Source organism: Scaptodrosophila lebanonensis, unplaced genomic scaffold (assembly GCF_003285725.1).
Source record: "Scaptodrosophila lebanonensis strain 11010-0011.00,11010-0021.00 unplaced genomic scaffold, SlebRS2 tig00000024-arrow-pilon, whole genome shotgun sequence".
Taxonomy (NCBI): Eukaryota; Metazoa; Arthropoda; class Insecta; order Diptera; family Drosophilidae; genus Scaptodrosophila; species Scaptodrosophila lebanonensis.
Genome location: NW_022060538.1, coordinates 6,416,606 through 6,441,072, shown reverse-complemented (window position 1 = coordinate 6,441,072; position 24,467 = coordinate 6,416,606). Strand labels below are relative to the sequence as shown.

Genomic DNA, 24,467 nt, shown 5'->3' with positions numbered 1-24,467 from the left:
GCGGTAAATTACAGTTAACGATTTTGTAGCACAGCAATTTGCTTTATCTGTAGATTTCTATCTATGGTTTGTAAATGTTTTTCCACGTAGCGGTTTGTTTTGCATGCCAGCAACAACAATGGCTCTTTCAACCCGTAGTCCACTATTTTGGCATCGTGTGTGGCTTCCACGTGAGTGTCGACGGACAGGTGCGCGTCACTGGTCATTGGCCAAGGCAGGTGTCTGTAAATGTGTGTGTGTGTGTCTGTGTGTGTGTGTGTGTGTATACGATATATTCGTATATACGTGACTAACAAATGTGGCCGCGCCATAAAGGTGTTGAAATAAGTGCTGCACACTTCTTTTTCCCTCAATTGCATTTCGTGGCGCACTGTTAGGTAGTTTTATAGCCAAGGATATATATATATGTGTGTGTGTGTGGGCGAAATGTAAATTGCTGGCACATAATTATGTCGCACATGCCACACAGTGCAACAATAAAGTTGCCAAGGCAGCAAGAAGCCGGGGATTTTTGACCAAACTTTGCCATACGATGAAAAAGTTTGCTGCCACGCTCTTTCTGACCAAAACTTTTACCTTATCTAATTAGCAAGCGTAAGCCCCGATAACTAATTTGTAAAACTAATTTCGGATATAATGAATATGTAGCCGACAAACGAAACAATACAAAAAGTTTTAATTTGCCAAGTGTGTGGGGAACTGTCACCATAGCCCCCCAGGGCCAGAGTCACAGCCAGAGCCAGAGCCAAAGCCTGTTAGACTTGTCCCTCTCATCAATGCAAACACAAACAAACTTTCGTCAAACTAAACAGACACAACCAACTACGACCACCCACACATCCACACACAAAACAGGGGCAATGTAGGCCAAAGTCCGTTTGGTAGGAAACAAAAAGTGTGACCTGGACATTGCACTCGGCACTCGGCCAGGAGGGCTCGCGGCATGGCGTTTCAATTGCGGTTGCCACTATTGTGTTGTTTCTGATACTTGGCATCGTCGGCTTTCATCAAATGACATTTTTGGAACGCTGGGCAGGCAGGTGCGGTCGTGAGTCAATTTGTTGACTACAAATGCCGCCAGCAAACAAAACGCAATAGCACTGAATAGTGTGATGTTAACGACGGAATAAGCTGACTTGCTTAACTTTCGAAGATAAATCGAGACAAATAAAGTGTATAAAATACATTAAAAAACTGTTCATCAAATTAAATATAGAAGAAAGAAAGTTTCTTATATAAAAGTATATTAGGAAGACAATTAAAAGTGTTCATCATAGTCAGTCAAAAATTAAAAAACTGTTCATCAAATAAAATATAGAAGAAATAACGTTTTTTATGTAAAAGTATATTAGGAAGACAATTAAAAATGTTCATCTTAGTCAGTCGAAAATGTATGACACGAAAACTAGCAGGCCTTTAAATATAGAATATAGAAAAAATCTAAAGAAAAAATCTCTTTTTTTATTAAAAAATTTTAATTATAAATTCATTCATTCAGGAATGGAAACAAAACTTGAAAAACTATTAATAGTTCGAAACGCGCATTAAGAAGTGCTGAGATTTCGTAACATTTTCCTGACGCATTTTCACATTCGGATCTATGCCGAAAATGTTCAACTTATTTCTTCGTATAACGGTCCTCTGTGCATACAAAAGTCGTGCTTGGTTAAAAATTTGCACCTCAACTGCTCTCAATAAAAGTACGTAACCACAAACGATTGCAACGTATATTTACAGTCGCAGTACATTTTCTGCATATGCCTCACAAAGCTATGGGTGGTCTTGGATTCAGTAATCGTTGGTCTGAAGAATACAATGATAGCTATACCAACACTAGGGCTGTACAGCTTTTTAACAACCTGTACTTGAGTAGTTCATATTATTTTGGTGTTCGTATACAAAAATCTGGATCAGATTACGTTGCTTGAAAAACCATTCCTTCTTTTTTTTCTGTTCGTGGTTTGAACTGGTATCCCCACCCTCGCTTCCCGACCCCCTACCAGACTTCTGCTTATACTTTCGGTCTCTGCAAAATCGTTCTAGAATTAAAGAAGAAGAATTAGCACGATTAAAGTCGAAACTACTCCCAAGCGTATAGTGTAAAAATAAATGAAGCATATAATTCTTGCTGATCTGGTAGCGTAAATAACAATACTGATCGATATTGGTTCAAGCACAAATTACAACGAAACATTTCACCTATTTTAAAATAAATGGGTATAACAACGTTTGAGCTATATTTATGTGAGTGTATGCAATAGTTTCGTTGACTAATGATGGCGTGCCAATGGAATGGCAAACTGTCAGTTGTAGAATCAGTTTCGGCGCACGAATGGCAGCTACAACAACAACAGCAACAATAAAAGTAGCAATAGCAACAACAATGCACTCAGGAGCGCAAATTCACGCACGAAGTGAGGTTTTTTTTTCGGTGTAACAAATGAGTTTGGATTTGAGCTGGCATATAAATTGCCTTGCCCAGACGAGACTTGTCTCTCTATGCGAATCATTTTTTAAGCTTAATAATATTCAGGCAGGCGTCAAGGAGCCGGTCGACAGGAGCTGCTGACTGGAGGCGCCCTTAAAAAAGGGTCTTAATTATATTTACATTCTTGCGTATATATGAATTTTTTCGCTTACAAGTCGACTGGTCGGTCGGTCGGTCGGCCGGGTTGAGCGCCTTGAGGCCATATTACTTGGCCACCCGGTAGCTGCTGCTGTTGCTGTTGCTAGTCCTGCTAAGCTCTAAATTAATGATTGCATTTTCGAGCGAGGCGTTAAGAGGTGACTCGGGATAGGGTTTGGTGCTTGCGAGGGGGGCCACACGGCAATGCAGGCTGACATTCCGGTTCGAAGGAGTCGACTATATAACGGTAACAGTGCAAAAAGTGGTAGCTTCTTCTTTAGTTACTTTTCTCCCATTTCGCTTTGTGCGCGCAAACTTTTTAATGTGCAGATTAAATTTTGTTGCGTTCCTTTTGCTGACTTTTTATGAAGTACGGAGGAAGACGGAATAAAAGTTGAAAAAGAGACACAACTCTCTAAGCGAAAAATGTAATGTTTAAATGGCCGCCTCTTGCAACTTTCTAATTAAAATGAATCATACGCACTGTTGGCCAAAGTGCGTGCCACTCACTTCAAACGCCAAATGACTTGCAAAAAGCTCGTCACATCGCTCGATTATTGCCTGTCACCTCTCCGACTCGATTGAGTATTTAATGTAAAAGTTCTCCAACAATTGACAGGCTGGCAAATGTCAAGGTTGCTGTTGTTACCCATACGCCATGTTGGCTGCCCGAACAAATCAGGGTTTCTGTAATTTTCATAGAAATGTTTTGTGTAAAGCCTGTACATTATATGCGATTGCCACGCAACCCAGGTGAAATTTATGGCACCACTAGACGGCATTAGTCGGTGGTTGCGACTGCGACTGAGACTGAGACTGTGGCTTGTGCCTGCGCTCGCCTGCATTGACAGTTTGTGTGGCCGGTAAATCAACCTCTGACACTTGAGGTGCCATTAGTTGTTGTTAAATTAGTGCACCCTACTGGGGTCGCTGTCAGAGCGTTGACTTCAAAAGGTTTCAGTTCGTTTGATTTGTTGATGCTTGCATTTGCCATTCATGGAAAATTGCCAGTGTCCGGCAATAATTTCAACCTTCATTGAAAAAAACGAATGAACGCCGAAGGCAATAATTTGAGCTACCATTTCTATTTTAAGTTTCCAGTTTAAGGACAGCTCTGAAGGAACAACTGATGAAGAGATACTCAACACAATGTTATGGCATTAATAAAATTGTAACTTTGCTGTAATGTTTTCAAATAATGTCAACTTTTGTTTAACTTCTGTTTAACTTCACTTTTCATTCAGTAGTGTGTGCACTTCGGTAGCAATTTTTGTTTTGTCGAAAGTAAAGCGTCGGTGGCTGTGGTTTATTATTGCTATTCGATTTTGAATATATTTTCCTCAATCATTGCCATGCACTGCGTGTAATGTAATTCAGAATCTACGCTCTTGAACTGAAACCACATTTTTTTATATATTTGTAGAAATTCTCAGAACTCAATGAAAACAATAAATTTGTTTTACAGCTGGAATTTTATTGAGTGCATGTTTCTCTTCAAATATTTTAATCCCATTTAACTTATTTACTGTTCAAATCTATTGACACAATCACTAAACCAGGAATTCCTTTCCTCTGGGTACTTTTCGATTATTTTATAAATTCAATGCCATTCAAACGCAGTATCCCGCAGGCGAGTATTTAATTAAAGTGCATAATTCAACTAACCCGTATGAGTAAGCCGAGCTGCAATGCATATTGTTGCATGTTTGTGGGTTCCCATTTAATTACTAATTAATTTTAAACAAGCTTATTGACCCGGCAGTGCATAATATCACACAATTACCGAGAGCTATGAAATGTTTACATTAATTAAAAGCACAGACATTGCTATGCACTTTGTGGCCAGTTATAATGCAGTAAGCCAAGTTCAAAGTTGTGGGTAAAATCATATACGTGTGTACCTGTATATACTTAGTATATTCATGTTAAATTCACACAATGGCATACATACTTGTATGTGCGACACATTCGATTCAACAAACCGACTAACCAAATAAAATGAAATTAAATAAATAATGCGGAATTTCAGGTGTTGAATTCAATGGCAGCGCAAAAAGGTAAAATAAATAAATATTCTAAAAGCCTCATGGTGGTGCACATGGGAACAGTTGCCCAAAATACACATACACACACAATCGGCTGCGTACGCCCATCAATTGCTAAGCTTATTGGCAGGTATTGGGCGATGATTGATACGGCGGGCGGCAAACTTTCTGGTACGCGATATCCAGAATACACCAGCATGGTGTGTCGAAGTTTTATTTTTTTAGCAAGCGCACGTTCGCTTAACGCGTTTTGATGAATTGTTAAAAGCAAATCGCGCGTATGTGTAAACATTTTCGTCTATGCCCAAGCAACAACAACTAAAACGCTGTGGCCTTTGAAGCAAGCCGACACAGGAAGTGGAGGTGAAAAAAAGCGTGTGGCGGCTGCTGTGCCAGCATAAAATGGCGTTCGACGTACGTACAGACTCGTATATTAATGTGTATGTGTATGTGTCTGTATCCATGTCTGCATGCTTGCTGCTGTAGGTAAACAGACAGCAACAACTACAACAGCAACACTCAAGACGCTGAGGCAGGCAAAACTTGATGAAGGCTACGAAAACTTTTTGCCAGATTTTCATTTTTAATCTGTCTTATAGCATTGCAGTAATACGTCAGCATCAAGAGCACATACTCGTACACACACACACACACACACATTTATATTAAAGCTGTGCGCGAATGCGTGCGTGAACGTGCGTGTTCGTGCAAGCCAGCAACTTCCTCACCATGAAGAAAGTGCGAAAATTACGCTCAAACACAACAACACTTTATCAGACGCTACACCTGTTCAAGCCAACGCAACCAGACACAGTCAGCCTGTGAAAATAAAAAAAAACTTATTTATATAAAAATATATGTATTATATTTCTTCTTCTTCATTTCTTACTCATTTTTAAAAGTCTCAAAAGTATTTTCAACAAGAATTGGCATCTACACTCACCTTCAAGAAGTCAAAGGGTATTTTTAACATTCACCCCAACTATTTAAGAACGTCGGCTTACTTTACTAAATCCTTGACAATGGCCTTACGAAAGACCGATTAACTGCTTACATACCTACGCATTAATCAGAGCCTTTCATGAACACCAAATTATTTATAAGACAAACAGGATTAATTAGACAAACAGCATGTTTGGCGAAATACTGTTTCTGTGCTCGAAATAATTAGTTAAATGTCTCCGTCCGCCTGTCTGTATTAGCGCAAGTATTTCGAAAAATATATACATATGCTAGAGTACAATAAATTTGAAATGTAGATTCTTCTAAGCCTAAAAAAGTGCGGTTAATTTATTAGCTAAATACATTTTGAGTAGCTAAAGAGGCCTTGAGGTGTACTTTTGCAAATCCTGGATTTCGATCCTAATGGCTCAGGTTGAAAGTTTGAATGGAAGTTACAGCCAGAAATTTCATCTCAACCGGCAGCTGTGTTGTTGTGATTCAAGTGCGTACTAAACACATAAACATATGCACTTATAAGTACTATATGATCAATTAATCTAAGGTAGAATTAAAAATTTTAAAAATGAATCAAAAATGTTTTTTTGAAAACCACGTTTTAAAAGCGGCAATAAAAACTCCAATCAAAAATTTAGAACCACAGGCCAAAAGTTTAGACAAAAATGTATCGCAATTCTTCAGTATATGATAAATATATTATATATATATATATAAAAAATATATAAAAACTAACAAGAATTCTATACTTAAGTATAGTTTTTGGAACAATAATGTACTAGGAACTTGCTCTTTAAATCCAACTTCTAAAAAACAACTTGCTGGGCCACTAATTTCCATGACCCCTAGCTTTTTTGATGTGTAATTAGAAAATATTGGTAGCTATGGAAATTAATGCATGAGTTAATTATTGCATACACTTCTTGCTCATTAAGAAGCCTGTTTAAATTTAATTATGTAATGCTACCCGAACCATTTTAAGAATATCTTTAATATTAAATTAAATGCATTACCAACCGGATATTGGGATATTTGAGGTGTAGGGTGTACGTATATGTCCGATCACTTCGGAATAGTTGCCCAAGAGCAATAAGTATGAGCCTGCCGAGTCTATGCAGCTACAAAAACAAAGAAAACCATTTATTACATTGCTTCATTATATACTTTAAAAACAGAAAATTATATAATTAAGTCAAGAGATGACAAAAACAAAGAAGACAACTTCAAGGGATGACACTTAAACCTGAAAAGGCCAAAAGACAAACAAAAATATCGTAAATGTCTCAAAGGCTTCGTGATTGTGCGTGAGAGTGAAGAGCACATTTCTGATTTACAAGTATAGTATACACCGACTTCCTTAAACTGGCACTAACATATGCGTTTTAGACAGACGCATATGTATGTGCGGCATTAGAGCTGTCAGCTTAAATGTATGCTTGAGGCCTAATCCTCTGGCAAAGAAGCCACTTTTGGCGCCAATCACTCACATGCACACGCACACACACATGCACATGCACAGCACATCACATCGAATCATCAATCACAAGCGTTGATGATACATTGATAAGCTTCTGCCGCTACTTTTGCTTATTGCCAATGCCCTGATGGGCGCCAATCATGTTAATAATGTTCAAGGCCCGCCCACCGCAACGAGTTCATGTGCCCGGTTCAGGGCTTCTCGTTTCGCATTCTCTTGCCAGCATGCTTGAATTAATTTAATGCCAATGCTTTAAAGTAACTCCACTAATAACAACAGCAACAACATAAGGAATGCTACTAAATAAATAAGTTCGATTGTTTATTTTGATATTTGGAGAAAATCAATTTTGAATTTCTTGTTTATTTTCGAACTGGTTGGCCCCTAACCGCATTTTGTGGCTATGTAAACAAATGCCATTTTTGCCAGCTGCCACAAACAATTTGGATTGAATTGAATGCAAAAAAATGAAAATTGTTTTCAAAAATATACGCCACCCATGTTGCGTAATTGTTGTTCTTGTTGTTGTTATTGCTATAGCCGTTGGCCACAAGTGCTGTCTACTTCATGCGCCATTAATGCCACAAGTGTAATTGTTTTTTAATCGCATTGATAACGCAGCACATACACGAAATCTAGCTGATCGCTCCAATTTTATTTTTGTAGCCCATGACTGCTGCCTACTCGAAAATAGTGTTTTTTTTTTTTAATTCTGCTTTAAAGCACAACAAATGTGCGTTTTAAAGCAAAAAAATGAAATTGATAAAACTGAAAGCAAAACAAATGACATAAAGCAAATGATGATGATAACACAAAATTTACATAAAAGCTGCCGGCAGCGAAAGGAAATGGCAAACGCAAAATGGCAAACTGATGGCTAATGGCGGCCGCATTGTCTGCCACGATATTTATCTTTTACAAAACCCAAACCAAACTGTTGAATCTATGGCATAGACAGACCCATACCTCTGTGCTTCCGACTACTTAGTGCTGCTCCCATTTTCGAATATTTCACAGAAGCGTACGGACCTGTTCCTGTTTCCGATTTAGAAACTTTTGCCTTAAAAAATAGTATTTCTAAGAAATTTAAGAGCATTTCAAAATGATAATAAACATGAAGTAGACGAAACATAAATTCTTTTAAACTGTGTCTTTCTGCAAAAACATATTTTAAATTCTTGAAAATATTAGTGTCTAAAAGCGTGCATGAGAACTGTTTCACTTTACTTGAAAAGTAAATGCAAGCTCTGCCCATAGTTGTTCTTGTTGCCTCAACACTGCACAATCCCGAAATAAATGTATGATATTGAAACTATGCAAAAACTTATAACTCCATCATTTTTATTGAATAAGTTGTAAAATTTATTTAAAATAAATTGTTTTATTGGGAGTGTGTAAGAGCTTAGCTCACTCGACTCACATTCTTATTTTAAATGGTTGTTCAGTGCGATAGATCGGTTTAATTTTATAAGTTTCGGGAAGTTAAGTTTGGTTAGTTTTGTTGACTTTCATCGACTTTTAGAAAAATCTTTGGCAACGCATCTCCGAATTCGAATTCGTGAAGTTTGGAATAACTCTGGTTGTCCTTTCCTTCCGCATCCGCATCAGCTCAGCATCAGCACAAAACTTGGGCATGTCCTTCTGTATATGGCAGAAACAATGCTACATATACGCATAAAGTAAGCCATATCGACATTTAAAAGCGCCTCAAGGTTGGTTTTAATAAGCAACAGCAGCAGCAGCAGCAACAGCAACTGAAGAGGAACGTCCCACAAGCCAAAGGCAGAGGACGCCCATATTGTATGGCTTGGAAAATAAAAACGATAGGAGACAGAAAAGATACGGGATACAAAGGGCAAACTAAAGCAAGTCAACTTCTAAAGGCCATAAAAGAATAATGAAGTCAATTTCAATGACGCTGCGGCAACATAAGCAGAAGCAACAACAACAACAGCAACAACTATAACAACAACGAGCATCAATATGAGGCAAGAACAAGCAGACAACATGGCCCGTTAGCTCGTTGCCCGTTAGCCGTCAATGTTGTTGATATTTGTTATAAAAGTTATGTGGCATGTTGCTACTGTCGTTGCTGTTGCTGTTGTTGTTGCTTTTGCTGTTATTATTATTCCCATTATTAGCTGTGGCCACCACATGACAGCGCCTCTAGCAAAGGATCTTTCCCGGACAGGACAGACCTGTCCAAGCCACAGACAAAATGAAAGCAAACAGAATAAACAAGCAAAGAAAAAAGCAGCGTGTCACGTCATTTGCCTTTGATTTTATGTTCTGTTAAGATTGCTACGTTAGACAAACGCTTTAAATTTTATTTTTATGGCAATTAGGCCCTGCCTTCACAATACTAACAATAATCACGCATACGCCCCGTTGTGCCTTTTCTAATGCCACGCAATCTATGCGCAAGTAAAAGAAAACGCCATCACATTAAAGTTTGTGCTTAAGTTGTTGCTGAACAGGCAATTCAGTGGCAGCTGACTAATACATTTGTGTTTGTGGTCAAGAACATTTGTCGAAAGTTGTTACGCATAACAAATAGTTTAAAATTCCGAATGTACTTGTATAAAGCCAACATTAATAATTTGAAATTAGTTTAAAGCCTTGCTCCAAAAGTTCACTTCAACTAGGAACTTTTAAATTTAATTTACTCAAAAGTTTCCCGGAAGTGCGAACATTTATTAATAATTGCATTTGAATTACTGAAATAGAATATCTTCATAGCTTAATGATAATGAAAATTTCGTAAAGTTTTCAGCAAATGAATGCATTGTATAAAAAGCTTGAATTATGTATGCATGACGAAGGTCACATTTCTTATTCTTGTCGCATTAAATACATAGAAACGTTCCTTACTTATAAAAAATAAACAAAAAATTTCAAACACTTTTTTAAACAAAAGCTTATTCGTTAGTTTCAGATAAATAGCATGCTACTTATTTTAAAATGCAAGTATGTAGACATATAAATATAATTACAGATAAGATAGACTCAAAGAAATAGAAATTAGTTTTGAATAATCAAATAGCACAAAGGAAATTATAATTTCTCCCTCCCTCCTCTTCTCTCGTTCTGAATGCAATCAACATAAACATTTAACAATTGGAAGAGGTACTTTTTAGGTATGTCTACCAATGTAGGGCATTCCAACTCTAAATCTATGTATCTGATAACATTTTCACGCACACGTTTAAGCTTTAAACAAGAGAGAACGCTACAGTCGAGCAAACCCGACAGTGTAATACCCTGTACCCAGCTAAACTTCCGTCACTTAGTTATATGCGCCCATAGCAGCAGCAAAAAGAGGAAGAAGAAGAGCGAACTTGTTGCTGCAGTTTGGGGTGGAGGGGGGGGGGGGGGGGGGGGGTGGTTGTACTGGCGTGAATTTGTTTCGCTAATAACTTTTCTTAGCATTGACCGAAAAAAATTGAATAAATAAAATTTTAAACAAAGTTTGGTTTTGGTACCATTTGAAATGTGGACGCTATTGACGAAATTCTGTAGCGGGGGAAGGGGGGGAAAATTAAAAAAAATAAATAAACTCGTCCTTTCTCGGACATAGGAGAATCTGGATGCCAACTTTGGTTATTCTAGCTTTTATAGTTTCGCTTTCATCCAGACGGACAGACGGACGGACAGACGGACGGAAAGACGGACGGACATGTCTAGATCGATTTCTCTCGTCATGCTGATCAAGAATATATATACTTTATGGGGTCGGAGATGCTTCCTTCTGCATGTTACATACTTTGCACAAACCTAATATAGCCTTTTTACCCTACGGGTACAGGGTATAAAAAGACTTCCAAATAAAATGTTGTCCGAGACTCCATTATCTTCACTAATTTATATTTAAGGTAACTTGTAATGTAAGTTAACTTATAATAAGACAATTCCTAATATTTTATGACCGATTTCAAACTCTGAAAGGAGAGCTAAGAGCCGTGCTAAGCAAATTCTTTATCTTCAAAGAATTGTCTCTCTTCACACTTTAGAATGCAAAGAATACATTTGTTACGCCGTAACTCTTTTATTAAAAGTGCGATCGATGGCTTTGCACGCGCAAGCTTTCGATAGTCAAATAAACAAATACTTCAGCTGAAAGACTCACTAATTAGCAGCTCTAATTGAGCTTATCAGCTGGTCGGCGTTACGAAACATCACACACTTTAAGCATCAATGCCAAATCATTGGCACTTGAAGAGTTTAAGCATGTTGGTACCCGTATACTTATCTACTTTGATGATGCGCCTGAATTTGAAATGAACGAGCTGGCAATAACAACAATGGATGACAACAATAGAGAGAGCGGAGGACAACATGAACTTTGGCTGCCTTTTGCTATTTTTGGTGCGGTGGCAGCCACTGCTGGGCTTCATTACGCTTGATTTCTTGTGGCAAAGCACACACATACAGATGCATGCATGAAGAGTCTGAATCTAAAAAGCGATAGAAGCTTACTCTATGCTTCGTTAGGCAGCATGACGTCGGACATTGTCGCTGCTCTAGCTGCTCGAAATGCCTTGAATGAGCATGAGCCTGAGCCTGCCATGAGCCTGGGCATGAGAAGTCATATGAACACAAAACGCCAACAGCGTGCGGTGGCGCGTAGAACGAACAATGGCGACCCGACTGCTTCCCTTCCTGCGCCGGTAAGTAGGCCGTAAAGTGCGTTTGTCATGCAGGCAGCTAGACAGTCGTTCAGTCGGCCGGCTAGTCATTCAGTCAGGCATGCTGCCGGCGACAGGATGCGGTCACAGGATATGAATAGAGTGTCTAATGCGGACAGCGCTGAACGACAACTGAGTCTGAGTGACTGCCTGACACCTTTGTAAACACCCACAAGGCGAGACGGCAGTAGGCCAGACCAGACGAGTCGAGACAGCGCGAGAGGGGCAAGACGAGACGAGATGAAACGGGTGAAGGCAATGAAGTGAGCTCTTGGCCAAAGAGTGCTACACAAGAGTCCAGCAACATAAAAGGCAACTGTATAAACAGAAAATGTTGCTCATTGTCCGTTGTCTGTCATCCGTTACCCGCACACTCAGAGAAAAATAGTTCCAAAAAACAGTCACTAAAATGGTGCTAAATGTGCGAGACCATAAATTTTATATGTATAAGAATTTGCTAAATACTTATTGCAACAAATCAATTATAATTAAAATACTGTTTAGATTATGAATATGAATTAAGTAAAGCACGAACGACAAACTAAAAGAATTCGTACATTAATCGTCATTATGGGAATGGTGCCAATAAAATAATATTTAATAAATCTTGAAATTCTCTCTATTTTATTATTGTCTTTGAGTCTAGGCTTATATTTCACTAAAAACCCGCTGTTTTTGAATTAAATATTTCGAATAAAGTTTCATTATTATTAAGACAAAATTATATTCTTTGATATTCATTGTAATTCTATTTCTTTGTCTTAATTTTAAAAATAATTTTTGATAGCCAAGTTTTAGCCATGTACTAATCAATGTTAAAACTTAAAAGGGACTATAAATACAATTTCTAGAGTCTTTTTTATGCAAAACCACACTAAGTACAAACATTTTTCATTTTATTGTCACTGACTATGCGGAAATCTAGATTGTCCAAGTTCAATATACAAAGCAATAAATACAAGTAACAACAAACAAAAGTGCTTTAATCAAGACAAGTAGTTTATAATCAGTATGGGAGATATCTATAAATTAATTAGAATTTATGGCTTTGTTACTTTTCTGTTCCTATATTAAATAAATTCAAATTGGTAGGTTACCAATACATATCTTGCCTCACAATCGCCTGGATCGGATGTAAGCAGAAGAGTCCCAAAGGGCGAAACAATGTTAACGTTAACAGTTCAATGACCCTAACAGAGGTCGGCACAAGCAGACGCAACAGACGAAATTATGTTAACGCTTACATTAGCGAATGCAATGCTTTAACATTTGCCTGGCATCGAATACAACAGAGGCCGAAAGCAGAACAGATGGTTCAGAATTATTTAATTTTAATATAAAAGAATATTTATAACAAAATTTAACAATAATTTATATATGTTATGTTAAACGTTAGTTAGGCATTGACATACTATCGCAAATTTGGGAACGTTAAAAAATGCAGATATTTAAATCAAATAGGTAAGTGAACACTTTTCTATAAACTCCCAAAACGATAAATATTATAATATAATAAATTTCTATAATTGTACAAACAAACATCTAAGCTGCATGCAGTTGACCAAAGTTAAGATCTTTCAAATCAAAAATAGAGCGAACATTTAAACAATATTTTTTCTGTATTGTTAAACGTTAAAGTATTTTGAAATGCATTGAAATGATTTAGTATTTCATTTAAATGCAAATACACTTACGCGGTACTTGATTATAGAACGCAGTGCTTAATTTCGTTGAGTGCACTCGTCAAAAGCCGCATAATGAACTGGACGGAGAAATCCGTGCTTGTAGCATTAACCTGTTGAGCAACGTTCTTACCTGCTCACAGCTTATGCAATTTACACTGCCAGTCACACATCCTGCGGCCTTGCATTTCTGCCAAATGCATTTCATTTAAGTGCTGTCGTTTGTTGCTCGGTTGCCCGGACTGACTAGCTGACTGAATGGCTGAATGGCTGAATGGCCGACCAACCAACAACTCTGGTTGGATGGCTGACTGGCTTACTTTTGCATTTTTTATTTTTATTTGTATATTATTTATTTTTGGGGGTTTTGCTTTTTGCGTTTTCACAACCACAAAAGCCAGGCCAGGGACCGTTTGCATGCTTGCATGCTCAGCGCTCCGAGTGGCTTGAATAATTGACCAAAAAAGCGCCACTGACCACAGCAAAAGCAAAAAAGCAAGCCAACAAATGAATAAACTAATTTATGAACCGCAGATTTAAGCGCTGGACAGGGCACCTGCTGGACACCCGCTGCTGCTTCTCAAAGCTGGCGCTGTTTTTATTAAAATTCAAATGCTTTCTTTTTCATTGTTTGCGCAATTGTTATTGTTGTTGCAGCAGTCGTGAAAAAATGGTTTTCATAAATCATTGCCAACTATTGATTATAACAAAAAGCTAAAAAGAAGCATCAGCAATAGTATAAGAGAAGAACATGCGAAACGTGCGGCACGTACCCCTCATTTATTTATGTATTTTTCATGGCATGCTGACTGACGCAAGTTCCCACAATGTGAGCAACTGACCAACTGACAAATGGACAAAGGTATGGCCAAGATGGGGGAAGGGCGCCAACAACGGCACATTAGCCTCAGCGGATGTTGGCCTTTTCATGCTTGAGCGGTCACTTGCTGAAATTGCGGGCCGCCCACGAAAACAAACAAACAAGTGGGTTGAATAGCCCTACGGCCCCGGCAAACAAATACAAACAGATATATAATATACACACACTCACACATACTACTCGAACACACTCACACACACACCATCATCCATATCCTGGCACAAAGTCGATTGCTGACCAACTGAAATGTCAATAAATTCATATAAAGTTATCTCTTCCAGACAGCTTAATGCGGATTTTTATGGCCTAATCTAGAGGCAAATTTTTCTTAGGCATGGCCACAAAAATTCTTCAAATGTGTTTAGCAGTCAAGTGGAATTTCAAATATCAAACTATACCAACTGCGCCTAATGCTGGCAATCATTATTCTGCTTATTTGTAAACAATTGGCTGTTGGGTGCAGTCTGGGCCATATTATTAGATAGGCAGCTACTTACTTACCTTAAGCCATTCACTTGTTGTGTCTCTTGATGAACAACTGTAAATATATAAAAATATAATGCAATTAATTAGCATTAAGGTAAGATTAAAGAAATTGTATTTGCATAAATTCTGTTTATGGAGTATTAACTCATTGAACGATTGGCTAACTATTAACCATTTGCCAAATCCCGTATTAAAGAATTAAAGAATTGGATAAATTTTAACCATTATTCAAATCCGAAACTGTTACTCCTATATTGATGTGCCAGATATACTCCTATAGTATGCAACAGAAAACGCTTGCATAGTTTTCTATTTATGAATAAATGGTTTTTAAATTTTTACCATTGGTTACTATGTTTACACTTTTAATAAACAAGTATTTTAACAAAAAAAAACCTGTGGTGCTATTCAACTAGTGGCAAGGGCAGCTGCTCGAAGAACGGTCCAACGACTCTGGATTCCAAACGAAAAACTTCCAGGCCACTGAAAAAACCTGCAAAGTGCTAACTACATTCAACATTGTTACATTTTTTCATAAAATCAAATAAAAATCAAAACGAATTATTTAGAAGAATTTGAAACAAGAACAAGAAAGGAATGCTAAAGTCGAGCAGGCTCAACTCTTAAATACCCTGTACCACCCCACAAAAAAGTAATTTAATTAATTAATTAATTAAATTAAATTAATTAACTAAATTAATTTAATTAATTAACTAAATATTAACTAATTAAATATAAAATAGTCCATGCATGCATACATACATTTACATTTACATCAGAATCGTGCCTTATGCGTGTTTGTGTGCTTGTACATATGTATTTATAGCCTGGTTATATGGCTATAACTTTCTTTCCGATCATTCTATCATAATGAAACTTGGTATACGGATATATAATTACGAACCTAATGTGACTACCAAATTCAAAATTCCAAGAATTACGGGAGTTATAGAAAATCGGTAATAGGGGGGAGTGGGGGGGTGGATCAGAAAAAATGAACAAACTCGTCCTTTCTCGGTCTCAGTAGAATCTGTATACCAAGTTTGGTTATTCTAGCTCTTATACTTTCGGAGATCCTTGCGTTCATACAGACAGACAGACGGACAGACAGACGGACAGACGGACATGGCTATATCGACTCGGCTTGTCATGCTGATCAAGAATATATATACTTTGTGTATCCATGTGCACTCGCACAAAACTAATATACCCTTGTACCCTTTGGGTAGAGGGTATACAAGTAAAAACTTGTGGTGCTATTCAACTAGTGGCAAGGGTAGCTGCTCGAAGAACGACTCTGGATTCCAAAAGTAAAACTTCCAGGGCACCAAAAAAACCTGCAAAGTGCTAACTACATTCAACATTGTTACATTTTGTCATAAAATCAAATAAAAATCAAAACGAATTATTTAGAAGAATTTGAAACAAGAACAAAAACTGCAGAAGAAATAACTGCAAGACTCAATTTGTTTCGTCAAAATAAGCCTAATCGGTTCTCGTAGATTATTGAATTTGTAACAGATTTGCATTGAATATGGCAATCTGTATACAAGTATAACAAAAAGTAAAGTTCTCATATTGAAATCTAATTTCCATACACACGTATAGTGCTGCATGATACTTATTTCGAACAAATAAGCACACATTTGTGGAATTATGCTGGCTGTCACATTTTGATGAACTCAGTCAAAACTGACAGCACAACACGAACAAAGCAGAGGTGTGGAAGGGGGAGACTCGTTACTCGATGGCAAATAACATGAAATTAAATAAAACTGAAGTGCCACTTGGCCCGTATCGTCCCACACCCCACACACCCCTCCCTCCCACTGACCACTTGAAGGCACTTTGGCAGCAGACGTTGCCGCAGTCATTCAAAATATCTCTAATATTGAATCTATGTACGACTATGTTGGCCCACACAAGGGTTGCGCCATTTCATAAAAGAGATCAGCATGTCAGAGGGAGGAAAAACTGAAGAAACCCAGAATAAAAGTATCAGTGCAGCAAATGTTGTTGAAAATAGGCTCCAAATGCCGCACACTGAAATGGCTCGAATGTGTGAGTGTGTGTGTGAGTGTGAGTGTGTGTGTGAGTGTGAGTGTGTGTGTGTGGGCAAAACAAAATGACAACAGTCAATGACATTGACATAGCCAGGCTTAGGGAAGGAGCAAGTGCCAAGAATGGAACGACAGCTTTTTGCAAGCATGACAAAATGTAAATAGGTTTGAACACTTCTGCATCATACACACTCGTAGTATGGCCATATGGGCCAAGTCTGCTTCAACTGCCGCCTATGTCAATGTTTGCTTTTGAAACAGCTTGGCGATGACTTCATACATACATATTGCTTAAAGACTCCAGCTGTCAGCTCCAACTCCAACTCTTAAGCCAGCCACATATCACACAGAATTATGTAAATAAATAAATCGATTGCCATACACTTGACAAAGAGATTTATAATTTTATTATTAAACAATTACAGCTGCCATGTTGTAAAATGTGGAAATTATAAATTGATTATTCGAAGAAACCGTTTTCATGCTGGCTTTAAACAATCGAGGTTTTGAAGCTGTTAAATGAGAAAATCAAAACCTGTCGTGTTTTGAGCAAATCTCGTAATGGTTGTTCAATTATTGCATAAATGTTTCTGCACAACATAACACATTTATTGTCGATTTCTGTTTAAAATGCATAACAAAGCTATTTGAAATTATCTTATTCTGTGACTGATTAAATAAAAAGTTAATAATTTGTTTACTCTGCCATATTTGTGTAAGGCTTATTATTATAATATTATTTACTAACCGAAAAAAGTAGCAACTGAGATATTGTTTATGCAACTTCAATAAACAATCGACTAGAAACTGAGCGACGACTAGACAGTTTATTTCACGAAGACCAAACAAAAACAACTTGACTACTTGACGACTTCTTCTGCTTGTTTTATCCTTTAAGCCTTGGATTCCTGAGCAGCAACTAAGTGCAGCAAGAGCCATTCAAGAGTCAACTAGTAAGGTTTTGCATCCTACTTAGTGCAATTCATTTTTAATTATTAAATAATTTGTCTTTAACGAGCTGTTGGAATACAGTTTGAGCCAATAATAGTATTAAAAATAATTATTATGTATTATTTATTTGTAGTATAGTATATTAATTAGTACCTTTAACTTTAACGTAACATAATATAACAATGAATATAAATTCAAATATAAATTATATTGTTAGGTCAGTAATAAAATGTTCACCTTTTTCTACTTTAATCCCAAATTAATGAAATATAGCCTATTAATGTATTTGTTATATAAAAACTATCCAATAATTATATAGAATTGCAAGTCAGAATGCATAAATCCACATTAACAAACTTATTTTTGATAGTAAACAAATTGTTAACTGCAAATATCTTCTGCAGTTTAATTGAAATGTCGGTTGAAATCAATTTGTTTGCTCATTTAATTTAGAAATAACTCCGCATTTTTCAACAAAAGCTTAGCCGCTGGTAATTAAATACCTGACACCGCAGACAGTCATTCAAATTAGTTAGCAATTACATATACGCTTCGCTTATTTATGGATGGCTCGTCATGTATACATGACTGGTAAACAATAATGCAATGATGTGTAACAACATTGGTGCCCTGCCACGATTATTTATGTCCATGTCTGGCAGATAATTTAACTGTATATGCCTTTGGCATGTCAGAACCAGTGGATATTGGCAAACACGAGCGACCGTCTCGTCGTAAATGAAAGCAAAAAAGGCGAAATGTTACGAAAGTGAAAGGCGATGATAAATAAATGAAAACATTTGCAGCAACTCGTGCAAAAATGAAACCATTCAACGCATGGCAAAGGTACTACGTAGGTGGCAACAGTAACAAAAAAACCAAAAACAACAGCATGAGCTCGCGTTTAAGGAAAAGCAAAATAAACGCCTACACCACCTGCTGTGAAAATTGAATAAAATACGCGCCTAATAGCAGGCAACGCATTGTCGATGCTAGGTAGGTATGTGTGTGTGTGTGTGTGTGTGTGTGTGTGTGTGTGTGTGTGTGTGTGTGTGTGTGTGTGTGTGTGTGTGTGTGTGTGTGTGTGTAAGCGTGTGGGTGTGTGGCGTAGCACGATTCTGTTTATAAACCCATAAATCCCTAAGTAAATGTACTGTTAAGCCATATTTTCACACCAACACCCAGACTACAACACGTATCCTGCGGTTAGGCTTGTGTGAGTGAGAAACCTATGCGTGCTTGTGGTTAGCATTAGCAGCCAAACATTTTAACAAGTAACACCCACACACACACACATACGAGACCACAACTATCGAAAAAACATTAATGCAAACATTACGTAACCCTAAGCGGGCAAGGGGCAATGGGCAAGAGGCAACGACTCAGACAAGGAGGAAATTGTGTAAATAAACAGTATTAAATTTTCTGCTTGACGGCCAGCAGCTAATAGAACAACAACAATACCAACAACAGTAACAACAGTAGCAGCAGCAACAACAAAAATAACAACCAACAGATAACACATTGAACAGCAAGGAGGGACGAAACACGAAGCAGCAAGGAACGTCGAACACAGCCACAATATCGATTACCGAACAAAACAACATTAAAGCTCAACTGTGGCAACTGTGCCACGCCAAGCAGAACCCGATTGCCTTGCGTGGCAAATGAATAAAAAAGTGAAAAAGAAAAGCGGAAAGTTTGCTGGCTCCTTACTAAAAAGCAAAAATTCGCAACAACTCGAGCCATAAAAATTGAAACGATGCCGTATAAATAAGGCGCAAAATGTGCACCAGGAGGGTAGAGGCAGCAGCAACAACGACAACAACAGCAACACGAATGATACAACGCCGTGCCCAAATTGCTAGGGTGGCCATGCTGGAGGCTGCCAACGAAACAGCGGGCGCCACTTAACACGGACCCACAGCAGAACTGCAGCTTAAATATACATACGAGTATGGCACACGCACACACCCATGGTAGAGCTGTGCGTGATCGAAAAGGTTAACATTCAGAAACTCACGATAACTCACGAAGCGTTCACCAAACGGAGTCAGTCAGAAAGCATCGCCTACACTAACTGCATTGAAATACGTTATGGCTGATAAAAATCGTATTTAGAAACACAACGAAATAAAATAAAAATGCAAGTATTAAAGAAGTTATACATTTTTTTGTTGAATTGTTCAACTTCAGCTACATGCAAATAAATGGAGGAGCTCCAGAATAAAGTCTTTACGCTGGATGCCTTAATATTTAAAGTGGCAATGTTTCGAGGATGATTATGAACTAACAGCTTGCTATACAGCATTTTTTTAACGTGACATGATTGGCGTTTTAGTAAGGATTCCATTCTTTTTTTCAAATATAATATAGCCAAATTCAAACAAACAAGCAAACATACAAACAAACTATCAAATCTTTCCTCTTTATAATATTAGTATAGATTTGCAATTTAATATTATACAAATTAACTGGTTCTACAATTTGGCTTAGGAAATTAAGTCGCAAAGAAGTTTCGTTGTACCATTATATAGTATTTTAAAAAAGAATTGCTTTCGGATCATACCTTTGTTAATAATTATTGTAGTACACCAGATATCATACTTAGAAAGGCTCTTTCATTCGAATATGGCACTAAAACGTGTATTATTTTTTGTCACGCGCACACGCCTAACTTAATGTTCAGTTTGGGGGGACTCTGGTTGCTTTCTTTTTTTATATTTTGGGTAACTGACGTTTTCTTCATCTCATTCGCATTCAGTCACTTGATGAAACTTTAGCATAGAGACAAAACTATGCACCCACATGATGTGCATGCAACGCAACTGGATGTACACATATACTATGTACGTATGTGTAGTTCTCTGCTTAATTTGCCAAAAGTTCTCGGCTAAAGATAGCTCAACGTGTTTCCTCGCAGCATACCGTAGCCTACAAAAACGCTCAAGCATATCAAGCACTGCACTTTTTGAAGATATGTATGCACACCAACACTTGCCAGAAGCAGCACTGAAACAACAAGAGAATCATATAAAAATACACTGCAAGGAAATGTCAAAAGTCACACTATAAACCATAGGAAGGTCAGAGCTAAAGGGGTGCATTTATAGGTCATGATAGCTATCGGTTTATGGAACATTTTTAATGGCTTCACGCGCCACCGAATAATCTAAGCCAGCGATCTGCCCAAAAACATTTCAAGCGGCTGAGTAGCTTTCAACGAAAATCGCATAAAATGCAGTTTATTTATATTTCTTGCACATTTCGTCTATTAAGCTTAAGAACTAATTGGTGTACTACTTGTTTGTGAGTGCCAATGATTGATAAGAGAGGTCACCACGGGCACAGTTTTGGAAATTATCCGCTCTGTATCAGAAATATGCTGGATAGCTCCAATCATTCTTCTGCCCAAAAAATAAAAAATTAATGAAAATAAATCGATTAAGGAACAACAAGCTTTTCCAATGTTATGGCATCCATTTTCCTTATTAGATTCTATATACTGCAGTACCCAAATAAGGACATGGAAAAGTTCGATAGGCGATATGTTCCCTTGCTCAACCAATCTATGCAATCTATGCTATTTTTTTAGGTATTCGGATGAACTGAAAACATCAGAAATGCTCTTGCATTGCAAAACAAACATTTATTATCAGGTTTAACGGCTATTAACGACTACAACAAACATGCTACCGTTTTCCAATATCAATTGGGGAGAAATGAAATAGGTTCGTCCCAAAAAATTGATGAATATGTGCAGTGTAGCCCGCAATACACACCGAGACTAACGCCCGATAGCCAGACAAACAGACACGGCTTTGGCACACATATGCTTTATGCTCGGTGCTTAGTTTTAGCCCGAGGCTATAAACTCTTGTAGCTGACATTTATGTAAGTCTTGCTTGGCTTTTATTAACATGTTGGCTACCCCCGGGTCCGTGCACCCTTCACGGTGCTCATACTCGTATTCATCGTCGTAATCAGGTCTACGTACGAGCTGTTCGTCCGTATGAGAAAGTTGCCTCACAAGACAACATACCAAGGTCCCTACCTAAATATTATGTGTGAGTGTGTGTGTGGTTGTTGACATTGATTGCGTGCGTGCTGGTGACAGTTGTCCATACAAGCTTAATAATAGTACGATTTTAATTGAATAATATGCGCTACCCACTCTCCCCATACTACATACGAGTAGGACACGCGCAAGCAAATCAATTCGCACACTCAGTCATGCTCAAGGACCGGGGAGCTATATACCATACATAGTTATAGATAGATGGAGGAGCGACGCCATTTGCGCTGAAGCCGTTGTCATGTTTGTTCTTCCTCTCCCGGGCTGATGACACGATTTAGTGCCGCTATAATTGTCAATGGAGCATTAAGACGCTGAGATGTCCTGTGGCTGCTTGCCGCCGACATTGATAAGCGCACTCTTGGCTCTGCTGATGCGACAGCTGCCCGTCCCTATGCATGCGTATCTGTGCGTCTATTTGTATATACAAGTATACATATATTCATACTATTTATATGTGTGTGGTTATTATGAAGTTGACACAGCATGTCACGCGTCAGACAGTGGAAAAAATAAACAATTTTATATGCAATGATGGAATTGAGGAAGAGAAACAATATTTCCTTTTATGTCTTTAAGAAAAATACAACATTTTAAAGAGTTTAAAACACTTTTTAACTCTCCATATTAACATATTTCAGTTTTGGTTTAATATATGACTAACAAATATACATATGTATGTATATAATCGAAGGCTACATATATCGATTTTTTCATAAAGTTCATAAACGGGTGTTTATTTTGGAAATCTAATACACTCAGAAGGAAATGCTTTATAAATCCTTTTGAACCACTATTGACTTAGAACATATGTTAACTGGAATGGTGTCTGGTTGATTTTATAACTTGATTTACCGCTATTATCGGAGAGCTTATCTTGAATTTATAGTTAGATAGTTGATCATCAAGTCAGCTTTTTATGGACACCCGCGTCTTCCTATGCCCCCCCCATAGTTATTGCTTTTCTATAATTGAATGTCTTTTCTCTAAATTTAGGCCAAATGTTTCTTAAAAACATTAAGTTTTTATGTTTGGAAAATTTTCCCAAACCTCAAACATTATTTCCTTGAATGTACTAATATATTTAACCAATTTAATGATTGTCCACGATGGACAGTTTTAAATAAAATACACTCTGCTATTAAAAAAATATATATATATTAAATAAATGTTCGAGCGCTGAAAAAATGCTGGAAAAGTAATTTATTGCACCTTCTGAAGCGTCTGCTGTGATTGCAAGCCAATAGGTGGGCAAATATTGAGAGGAAATCAAATAAAAAGGCAACAAAAAATGTTCAGCAATAGAAAAAATCTATATGCATGGAATAAATTGATCCTTGAAGCCACGGCTTTTCCACTGTGCTTATCGGGCAAACCCATCTAGTGCCGTATCTAATGAGCGCACCATACCAGTATTTGTCACAGCATGTGTCCAGAAGCCACAAACGAAAGATCTATGCATATATTACATATTTATATATCTCGATAAATGTCAACATGTACGCTTTATGAATTGTGTGTGTGTGCGTGTGCGTTGGCTTTCGGCCATGCAAAGAGGAAGTCATTTATATGCGACGACTGCTTGTTGCGTTGGCTTTCATTTATGAAAATCAATAAATCACAATATATTTAATTCATATACGAATTTATTATCATTATTATTATTATAGCCAGCAATGTCGCTGACGATTTTGGCAAAAAAGCTGACTTTTCCGCCTGGTCTTGCAATTGCATATCAACTGACACAGTCAGAGACCAACGAGGATGGTATTGCAAATGATGTTGTCCTTGTTTGAACAAAACAATCAGAATACTCATAATGAGCAAAGAACAAAAAGCAGTATTAGGAAACTGCGTTCGCTAAGTATCAGTTGAAGATTCTTAAAAGTAAAGATTGACAAGAGTTAAAGAAAGACATTCGGAAGAAAGTTCAATGAGGCTTAAAAAAGTTGTTAGTATAGTAATATTCCAACAAAAGACTATTAAATAAATGCATAGCGAAAGAAATTGTGAACTATAAATTTTAAAAATACATATCTGGACACAAAGAGATCCACAGCACTCTTTAAACTGAAGAAGTAGTGCTCAGAAGCTGCTTAAAGGGCATCTACTTTCCGATGAACTGGAAGAAATTAAGGGTCTCTGGCCATCAGCCTATCTGCGCAGAAACTCAGAAGCTTATAATTGATTGTACCGGCACTGCTATAGTGTGTCCAGCTTGCCTACTTAAGGGTAAGACGCCCGACACTTTCCTTCACCTTGTGGAACTCATGTATAATGCTTGTTCCAATACATAAGTTCAGATGTGCGGCTGCCTGCATGGATATAAATCGGATGTTCCGAGTATGCCCTGCAGTTGGGGCAGGCCATAAATTAAACTGGATTTTAATTAAGCCTAAGAAATGCCAACTGCAGCTAAGTTGAATGCATTTGGCAATGGCACAAATGAAAGGAATAGTGCAATAATCTTGCTTGCCAAATCTGCTAATGGGCCGAGTTCATATACAGACTCAGCGGGGCTGGAGAGGAAGTCAAAGCGGATG

The 24,467-nt window shown here is 37.6% G+C and overlaps 1 long non-coding RNA gene across 1 annotated transcript in view; it reads right to left on the bottom strand.

The window, feature by feature from the left end:
* The window catches only part of LOC115620482, a 93,238-nt gene that overhangs the window by 44,037 nt on the left and 24,734 nt on the right, over positions 1 to 24,467 (bottom strand). Inside the window, exon 2 of the long non-coding RNA XR_003995218.1 lies at positions 14,854 to 14,890. This is a non-coding gene — a long non-coding RNA (uncharacterized LOC115620482). The remainder of the gene's footprint in view (positions 1 to 14,853; positions 14,891 to 24,467) is intronic.